This window comes from Diadema antillarum, unplaced genomic scaffold (assembly GCF_040938485.1).
Source record: "Diadema antillarum isolate AM-2024a unplaced genomic scaffold, OU_Dant_1.0 seq00000674_RagTag, whole genome shotgun sequence".
NCBI classification, from domain to species: domain Eukaryota; kingdom Metazoa; phylum Echinodermata; class Echinoidea; order Diadematoida; family Diadematidae; genus Diadema; species Diadema antillarum.
In genome coordinates, this window is record NW_027271580.1 from 2,632,974 (window position 1) to 2,643,824 (window position 10,851).

The window sequence follows — 10,851 nt, forward strand, 5'->3', positions numbered from 1 at the left end:
CAATGTGTGTACAATATCATGTTCGTAGGTTTGTACATGTTCGTAGGTATACTGGTGGTAGGCCCCTAGGCCTACTATATTTTTTGTAGGGCCTACAGTAACTGTTCTAGGTCCAAACTGTTAGGTTTAAATTAGTACTAGGTACTAGTAGCAAATATCGCTCTAAAAAGAGCGTGAATACCCGATTAAAGGGGCTGGGTGGGGGGTTCTCCCGACCCGATTTTTGTTTATCACAACAGGTTACCGGTACGTGATGTTTTCAGTAGCTACAGTGTACACGTAGGAACGTAGGGGCCTATATAGATTATAGGACGCTAGTGTTTACGCGTGGATCTTACGTTAGAATCTACTAACTAGTTTCTAATATGAGTACTACTATTTATGAGTTTGCTAACCCCTTACAAATTTACATTATATAAGAATACTTATAATTATATGCTCTTATAAAGTTGATGACGTCACATGCATGTAAAACCGGCATTTCCACCGAGTCCGTGTTAAGACTCTAGACTCTAGATCTAATCGTAAGGTGCGAGTTCAAGGGTAGCGAGAAACAGAATCACAGCCCATATTACTAATTGGCAGTTGTTCTCTGTCTGAGAACTGATCCTAAATTTCACAAATGAGTCAAAATGGAATACATGTACTGTATCATCGCTTTTTTCATGATTCAGGTGAGGGAATATACGTCTACTTTGATGGTAGTATTTGTTGAAATAATCTCTTGAAAAAAAAAAAATCCCTTCTGGAATATGCCTCTTCCCCATACTTATGTTATTGCCACACTTAATGATATTGGCAATAGTGCACTTGAGAATCTTGAAAATGACAGAATTGCAAAAAGACCTTTTATTATCTATCTAAAAAACCTTGAAAATGAGAGTAGATTAATTGCAAAATGGCATTTGATTTTTCCATTTCTCCTCAAATAATATTTGCATAAATGTACACTGCATAAAGATGATGAATACCTGGAAGCAGGATATTATTGCCCCCCCCCCCCCCCCCCCCCGCCTCGTGGCTAATTAAAACGAACTTGAAATTATGAGCATATCTCAAGTACATTGTAGGTATATATAATAGAATCACCGACTGAATTAATCTGAAGCCACCTGAACAAAACCCTTTGTTTTCTGCAGTTCTGATCAAATCTTTTATGCACACAAGATAAATCTGTTTCATGCACTTGTATACAGTAAATACACTAGTGCAGTTATGTGGATGTTCAGTACTTTGAATCCTAAGCCAGTGCATCACACCTTGCGCACCAGTTTGACAGTTTGTGGACTTGTAGCCACTTAATAATTATGTATGTTCATGGTCCTTACACTTGCAGGTTGAACAGTACTTCTCACTCCTTCTCCCAGGCAACGATGCCAAGCTTTTTTGAGCAGTGGCCAGTTTTTGGTGGAAGGTCTTGTCAAGCTAGCAAGAGGAAAGCCTTCAGAAACCACAGTCAAGCTGTTGAGATTGCTGGGAGAACACATGCGGAAAACTGATGTGGATTCATGAGACTTGGAGCAATCATCAAATAGTGTACCACCAGACCTGGTAGCAGTCAGGGTATGCACAATACTATAGGTTTTGAAAGCCCCTTTTTTATGTTCTAGATCTCTATCCATCCAATATCGTTTCTTGTGTATCATGCCGCAAGTTGAAAACAATCATCTGTGAATGAAACTTGGTAAGGCTATGTAAATCCAGGGGGCGTTCCACAAAACTTGTCATTGGTGACAACTGTTATAAGTAGCTGAAATCTTTGCATCTGACAATACATTTTATCAAACGTTTCCCTGGAGTCGATAAGGGTCATGAGGTCAATAATCAAGGTTCAGGAGCCCTTCATTATGAAAAAAAAAAATGCAGGAAATATCTTGTGACTTTGATTTTTCAAAGGCAGATGAATGGATTTCACCAAACTCAATTGTAATATAAAAGTTCACAGTCACAAATCAATATGTAATGTAATTTTGTTATTTTGGAGATGCTGATGAAATAAAGAAGAGTTTTTTTTCTTGTTTTTTTTTAAAGAAGTCACACAACAACCCATGGGTTCATCCTACATGAAGGATCATATGTTTTACTTAATGCTCCCTGATTATGCAGTGCAATTCACTGATAATTTCTGTTGATACCTGGATACTTTGTTAATGAGTCGTAGAATATATTGTATATAGCATGCATTTCTTACAACACAGCATAGAATGTAAGTAACCTGCAAATCCTTCTTGTACTCTATCTGCTCTCACCTGTGAACCAGGGCGCAAGGATTGTGCAAGATTGCTGTGGCTTTGGCTATAGACTACCTTATCCTATTTCAAAAGGTAAGTCTACATGACTATAAGGTTTGTTCAAATATGATGCGACAAACCCCCTGACATTTTTAGTGTTCAGATATGGTGCGCCGAACCACGCCACTTTCATTATGTTAATGAATGCACATGACTCAAAAAAAAAAAATAATAAGATAAAGATAAACTCATGACATTGTATCTTCACTTACTTTTGAGCTTGATTGCACCATAACTTCTTGCCACTGTGTGGCAAAATATATTCCTCTTGCCTCAGTGTTTTTGTTTTGTTTTGTTGCATTTTGATCTGTTTATTTGTTTGTTTTTTACCATCTCATATCGCATTGATTTGTGCACTAAAATGTTGCCGTAGTTTGACTCATCATATCTGAACAAGCCTTTATGAATCATTTTGGACAGGCAATTAGAACTCACAGTACTTTGGTATTCTGAAAATGAAATTGATTTTTACGAGTTTAATTGATTTTGCATTTTCTACTTTCTATGATCTGTTTTTGTATTAGAAAAGAAATTAAAGGTCAAGGGAAATTTTCTGGGTTTTTTTTGTGTTGTTGGACTATGTAATTTATTAAGATCACTTGCTTTTCAATGTTTCACAGGTTAACTTTTTTTTTTTTTGGATGTTGTGAATATTTTTGCGCACTTGCCTTTGTCAGGGTTATGTCCTGATGTCGACGAGAACTTTACTCGTGAATGCTTCAAAGTCGATCCTTGAACTTTAAAGATTGACTCCCCATATGTAGGCTGAAATTTTGAAGTTGCTTTTTGATCAGTCACGAATAAGAGAAAAGTGATAAATTTCAAAGCTTCTTTAAGAAAAAATAGGTATAAGTGAGTTTTAATTGTGAAATTATAGTGATCTTTAAGTAAAATGGAATAAGATCCATTTATTATCCTCTGCCAAGAAGTGGTGCCTGAATTGTTATGGTTTTGAGTAGTCCATCCCTCCGTGTGTGTGATAGCTTGAAATCTGTTAAAATAATCATAAATGTGAATAAAATGTGTTAAGCCTATGTATGACTGAGTCTATCAAATTGCATTTTTGAATCGAAATAAAGGTCACAGTCAAATTTGTCTAGTTTTTATTTGTAATAGATTCATACAATGTCTGTTTGTTTTTCATTGTTTCCTTACATTTTCAGCCTGATGCTAGTTTTGATCACCACTTGAAGAGGGAAAGCAGAAGAAGATGCAGCTCTTGATGCAGCTTGCTTGCTTGAAGATCAGAATATGCAGCTTGCTTGACAGAGGACGTCAGAAGGATAACATACATGTGTACCAATATTACTTCATTGTTGACCACTTGGTACTACCCTGCCCTGGTGATATCATTCAGAATGCCTTCGACACATCGTTCAAAGCACATTAAATATGTGTTTTGTCTACGGTATGCAAAACCTCTCATCAACCTTTGGACATTTGGAATTACCCCGAGTTCGTGAACCGAGATCTAAACTTTCAAATAGATAATGAAGTGAAGCATTCGTTAGGAGTTCCCACTGAAACTGCTTTTTTTTTTCACTGTTTGCCATACGAACATGGACTGAGTGATGGACAAACAATAAATTGCGCCCAGGGGGCCTGTGTACGGACATAATTTGATTCGTTCAATGGTTTTAGAAGACACTTGAAGAATCATCATTGTGACAATGAAACTGTGAAGATACTCCAAGTCCAGTTCTATGGAGGAACCGAGATAGAGACTGATGATACAAGTTGTATACAGTTGATGAAGCAGTACTCTCCATTAGTCGATGACAGTTTTTGATGAGGAGGTGATTACCTTTAGTCCAGGGGACATTGAACAACGACCTTGTAATTTTACATGTCCTAGTTTACATGTGTCAGTATGGAGTAATGCATTACCATGGTAACATCAAATTTTCATAAAGATTACAAATACAGAATGTGGATCAAGCTACTCCGTTTTAAATCAATTCTGTTGAAATTCGATTGTCCAGAAATCTGTTGCCATGGCAATTGCAGTTTTTAAACAAATCATACAAAATTGTGTGGATCACACTGCTCTCTTAGTTTCTTTTTTTTTTAGCATTTAAATTTGAATTTGATACATATGGTCACTATGATAATATGTTATGGTGCAAGACACTTTTTGTGGGGGTCATAAATCCGTTTCCATGGCAACAGCATCTTCATAGAAATCATCCACAAGTACGATGTGGATTCAGCTAACTTCCTCAGATTTTGAGCATTTGACTTTAAATTTGGCACATGTGACCACTGTATTATACACCTCTGCAAATTTTATTTTTCGTCATTGTCAAATAGTATGTTGTAAAGTTAATGGTATTTTGTAATGAGAATCGTATAAACTACAAGTGGATTGAGCTTACTCTCTCAATTTTTAGCAATAACCTTGAGATATGACACCTATATATTGTGACAAGATAAATTCTAGATGTGCAAAACACTTTTCTCGTCAATGTTAAACAATGCGTTGCCATGCTAACTTTTTTTTTTTAATACAAAGCAATCGAAGATATTGTGATTGACTCATAACTCCCTCATGTTTTAGGCATTTGACTTGAAATTTGGCACGTGACCACTGTAGTGCGCTAATGTGCAAATGTCATCTTTTGTATCGGTCAAAGAAAGTGTTATCATGGCAGTGACATTTTCAAATTAAAAACTTACACAACAGTTGATTATGCAATCTCCCTCAGTTTCTGAGCATCTGGCCTGAAATATTGCACAGAGTGCTAATGTAATGGCAACCATCTTTTAAAATGAAAATCAAACAATACTGTGAATTGGGTGAGCTCCCTCAGTTTTCTAGCATTTGACTTGAGGTTTCGCTCATGTAACCAGTGTAATCTTAAAATGAGTCGCACACTGATCTCACTGTTGAGTAATCTTGCTATGGTAACAACTTTTGTTACATTGTACTTTTTTTCAACAAAAGGCATACAAGAATATCATGAATTGAGCTAACTCTCTAAGTTTTAGGTGGGGGTATCAATTACATCCAGTTCGAGTTGAAAATATTGGCCCAAGAAGGCCTTATGTGTGTCATTTGAATATTTAAATGATCCGAATTTCACATGCTTGTATCATCACTTGCAATAGCATTGATCAAAAGAAAGAGTATAATTTTTTTTTAATGTTAACATTTTACAACCAGACTGGATGATCTATGTTGAATATTTGAATTATACAGCTGAGTAGGCAATTCAATTTGAACGTTTGAATGATAGAGCCAAGAAGATATAATACTAGTATCAATTTCATTTGAAAATTCAACTTGATAGTGCCAAGAAGGCCAAAGGTATTCAGAGTGAGTACTGTATTTAAATTTGATATTTTAGCCTACAATAGCCATAATGTATCTCATTTGCATAGATAATCAAAGAACCATCTGACAGGGTCAAAGGTATTCCATTTTGATACTTATATTGTAGAGATGAGGCTTTCATTACATGTAATAGAATTATTGTGTTTTGTTGTGACAGACAGAATTTATTAAATATTTTGATCAACCTAGTAGCACGTGACTGTCTTTCACCTACTTACATTACTGTGTTATTTTGTGCGATTGAATGTGGAGAGTGTGAAATGATGTCGAGGTATCGACACTTCAAATTGTTAATAAGTTGGCATCACTTGGAATTTATTTCTCACTCTGAAGCGTTATATCAACACTTCTGTGGTGTCAAATAAACACCAAATAATGCAAACTTATAACACTTTGAAGTGTTAGAATAACACCATGACAGGTGTTGGGGTATAGATTCTAACAACAAATAGTGTTGAAGTTACACCGTCATTGGTGTTAAAGGGTGTCAAAAGAACACCAAAGTGGTGTCAACTTATCAGTAATCTAAGCAACACCAAAGCTGGTGTTGGTATATTTTAACACCACGGGTGTTGAACTTACACCATAACTGGTGTTGGGATGTCAAATGAACACCATTATGGTGTCAACTTCTTAACACTCTCGTAAGTGTTGAAAAAACACCGAGGCTGGTGTTGGTATATTTTTACACCCTTTAACACCCATGGGTGTTGGATATTTTAACACCAGAGACGGTGTTACTTCAACACCAGATGGTGTGGTCCTTTATTGAAGTTCGGCCGGTGTTAGATTCAACACCAGTGGTGTTAAATCTAACACCACTGTTTTTGCAGTGTAACTGCTTGTCTTACAAACAAAGGGAGATTATTCCACAATTTTGGTGCAGCGTACAAAAATGCCCTGTCACCAAGAGTAACTTTTGATTTCCCCGATGGATATTTCAATAATGTTTGATCCCGTGAACTTCGAAGATGATAAAATATTTGAAATGATGTTTTTAAGTCTACAAGTTCTTGTATACACTGGTGCTTTACCATGAATAGCTCTGTATACAATTAGCAGAGTATAATCTTGACGAGTATAGGTTTTCTCTGGAGAAGATGACAATTGTACCTGGTTGTGGTATTCATTAATGAAAATAACACATTTGATAGAGGAAAGGAAAAAATCGACGACTAAAAGTAATTTATGCGATAGAATGTTGTTGTTTTCTCCCTGCATACCGGACAAAGACGGCATTTTCCGCCGTCGTCGTCGTGGTCATTGCCGCAGTTGTTGTCAGCAATTTGGTGTACTCTCAATTAAGGCTTTCCTCTTGCATCAGCTTTGAGCCATGACCACCTGGCACGAAATTTATACCCACCGTACATCACCTTAAATGCCGATTAAGTTCAGATAATGGGTAAAGTCCGACAAGGTCAAAGGTCAAAAGCAAAGGCCAATGAACTTTTCCTATAGTCCCAAAGCAATATTACTCTCACAGTCTAGGTGCACGGTTATCAATAGAGATAACTCTCCACAATGCAGCTTTGAGCTATGACCACCAAACTCACAACACAGGTGCATCACCTAGAAATGGATGAAGTCCGAGAATGCCAAAGGTCAAACTGTATATGAATTTCCTCTGATATGCACCGTACGTATATCACTTGCAATATTGTTTATAATCCTCAATAACATTCCGTGACCACCAAACTCACGCCACAGGTATACATAAAGATGCCGGTGAAGTTCTAAATGTTGAGGGAAGTCTGACAAGGTCAAAGGTCAAAAGGTCAGTAAACTTACATTGAAAAGCACTGACATTGTACTCACAAAATGCGATGCAAGGCATCGCTTGGCGTGGTTTCGTTATTCCTAAGGTTCGTTATTCCGAAGATTCGTTATCCCGAAGGTTCGTTAATCCGAAAATGTGATAAGGTTTGTTATTCCGAAGGTTCATTGATCCGAAAATGAAACAAAGCTCGTTATTCCGAAGGTTCGTCAATCCGAAAATGAAACAAAGCTCGTTATTCCGAAGGTTCGTTATTTGACGGACCCTATTTCATTTCGGATCAGCGAACCTTCGGAATAACGAGCCCTTTTTCATTTTCGGATTAACGAACCTTCGGAATAACAAACTCTACTTCACTTTCGGATAAACGAGCCTTCGGAATAGCGAACCATATTTCATCTTCTGATCAACGAACCTTCGGAATAACGAACCTTCGGAATAACGCCACACGAAATGTTTGGATTAACGAAACCTTTTTCATTTTCGGATTAACGAACCTCTAGGTATAGGGAATTTGTGTTTCGGAGTAAAGAATCTTCGGAATAACGAACCTTCGGAATAAACGAACCTTCGGAATAACGAACAGCACCCCTTGGCGTTTGCCTTATTTTAGTTGCACATAATATACAAGTCACTTAAACCGTCTTTGTACTTTGATTATCAAAGATCATCCTTTGGAGCATGTATGGCACCTACAATGATTAAGAAAAATGATAACATGTTATCTAGAAGAACCAAACAAAATTGCCTTCAATTTTCGTTTAGGCCTATAACTATTTACAGCGAGACTTGGCGCATTAAAGTGATTCCCATACTTTTGTCCGTGGCGTTTCCAAAAGTCTCCGCAACCTTGCAGGGACGATTTCGATACGATTTGGAGACGTCGCGGGGACGTCGCAACTGAAAAGACATGGAGAAGTCCCCGCGATTACAGACATTCGCGGCATGAAATTTTCGCGAATTGAAACCGACGGCCTTTTCGTGGCATGAAAATTTCGCGAATTGCCACTGGCGTTCAATGCATATATAGTGTAGACAAGAACTTTCGCGTGCATTTTATCATTTCGCGAATTGCCACTGGCGTTCAATGCATAGTGTAGACAAGAACTTTCGCGTGCATTTTATCATTTCGCGAATCTTGGCGAAATTCGGAAAATTAAATTGCACGCGAACATTCCTCGTTTTACAGTGGATAGCGGAGATGTATGTTGTGCCTTATTAAACCTATATGAGCAGTGCCGTTGCAACTTGGACTCTATATACAAAATTCGCAATTAATCCTAAAATGCAAGGAGATATTTTCTCATTAAACCATATTAATTGTGTGGACGGTTTACTCTAGAAACAATTTTTAAAACTTTTGTTCACATTTTAAATTTAACAATACTTAGCATTGGTTATATTGATTAGCGTCTCTATTCCTAACTCACATTTTAAAGCTATTTTAAAGAACTTAAAGCTAGGCTTTTGTTTCATCTGCAAAGGGTAAATAATGTCTTTAAGACTCAAATGGTCATATAAAGCTTATAGGCCTATAGAAAAATATTTCGATCCTATTTCTGGTGATTTCTGACAATGACGTTCTTCACGTTGATCAATAGACATACAACTTCTGTGGCAACGTAAGTGAAGAGTTGGGTAATTATGTAAATATTGTCACACACAAACACCGAACACAGGGGGCCTATAGGCTATAGACTAAGGGGAAAAAACCGACTAGAGGTATACTTTGGATACATCTTTTATGTAGAGGGCCTATTAGTTTAGGGACTCATACCATGATAATCACATTGCATAGATGATTACAGTAATACTTTAATCGCATTTGATTGCTTTAATCACTTATTGATCACTAGTCTTGTCTCATTGATCACTTATTGGCCCCGAAGTTAGACAAGGAGGAGTTTGATTCTAAAGAAGCTTCGATAATGGTTCTATAAGGGTAGACGGCCCATTTCTTTTTGCTCTTTCCATAATGCACCATAGACAATAGATTAAAGGACAGGTTCACCTTCAATCATAGACATGTAGGTTGAGAGAATGCAGCAATATTAGTAGAACACATCAGTGAGGGTTTGAGGAAAATCGGACAATCCGTTCAAAAGTCATGAATTTTTGAAGTTCCTGCTCAGTCACAGCTGGATGAAAAGACTACTATAGCTTGTGATGTCACATGTGTACAACGATATAAAGAAAGAATAAAGAAAATTCAACATATTTTCACTTTTCTCTCATAACAAAAGAATACTCGACTTCTCTCTTTCAGAAGACAGGGGGAATAATATTACCCTTAACATACGTCAGTAACAAGTCGAAGAAATGTGCACTTTATTCAGAAAGTAAAGTTTTGTGAAATTCTATTTTTATTTTCCTTATCATCGTTGTACGCATGTGACATCACACTGTAGTAGTCTTCTCATCCAGCAGTGACTGCACAAATACTTTTCACTGATGTGTACCACTAATATTGCTGCATTCACTCAAACCAGCTGTGGCGGATCCAAAGGGGGGCGCAACCGGCGCACGCCCCCCTTTATTTTTCGTATAAAACAAAAGCAATAAAAAGAAAAACAATGAAATGAAACCCGGAAGTGGCACAAGAAATATTAGTCACGCTTCCCCCCCCCCTTCACAGAATTCCTGGATCCGCCCCTGCAAACCACATGTATACAGCATATGAAGGTGGATTTGTCCTTTAAACGATACTTTGACTGTACTTATTTACAACATGAGGAAATGATAGATCTAACGATTATCAATACATGTGCACGAGATATTTTTTTACTCCTTATTATAAGTCTATGCCTTGCATTAACGGTTATTACATACACAGAATAAAAGATTAGCAGTTTCGGATCAGTCGCAATGAAGAAAGTCGATTTAGATCTTTTTGTTAGTTGAAGACTGCCAACTCTACGAATAAGAGAATTTTTCATGCATCTGATTTCCAAGTTAAAGATAGGGCCTGGGCCTATACCATAAGGCTCTTACGGATTGAAATTCAGCGCCATGTTTTTGTTTTTGTTTTGTTTTGTTCTGTTTTGTTTTTGTAATCGCCATGCGCTTGAAATCGCTCACTGTAAAAACATCGGTGTTAGATTTAACACCACAGGTGTTAAATCTAACACCGATCAAACTTCAATAAAGGACCACACCCACAGGTGTTAAAAATGCACTGTGATGGTGTTGAAAAGTGTTCACCTGACACTTCGTGGTGTTAATTTGACACTGTACCTGGTGTCATTTTGACACTGTACTGGTGTTAATTCAAAAATGACACCACATGGTGTTGATTTGATATTTATTGGTGTTAATATCAATAGTTTAACACCCGTCCAGCTTCAATAAGAGACCACACCAGCTGGTGTTACTTTGGTGTAAACTTATTTTCACATTTTTTCAAAAATCTAGTATTTTAATGTAAAATTCTTGATCGTCTTGTTTAAATTAAA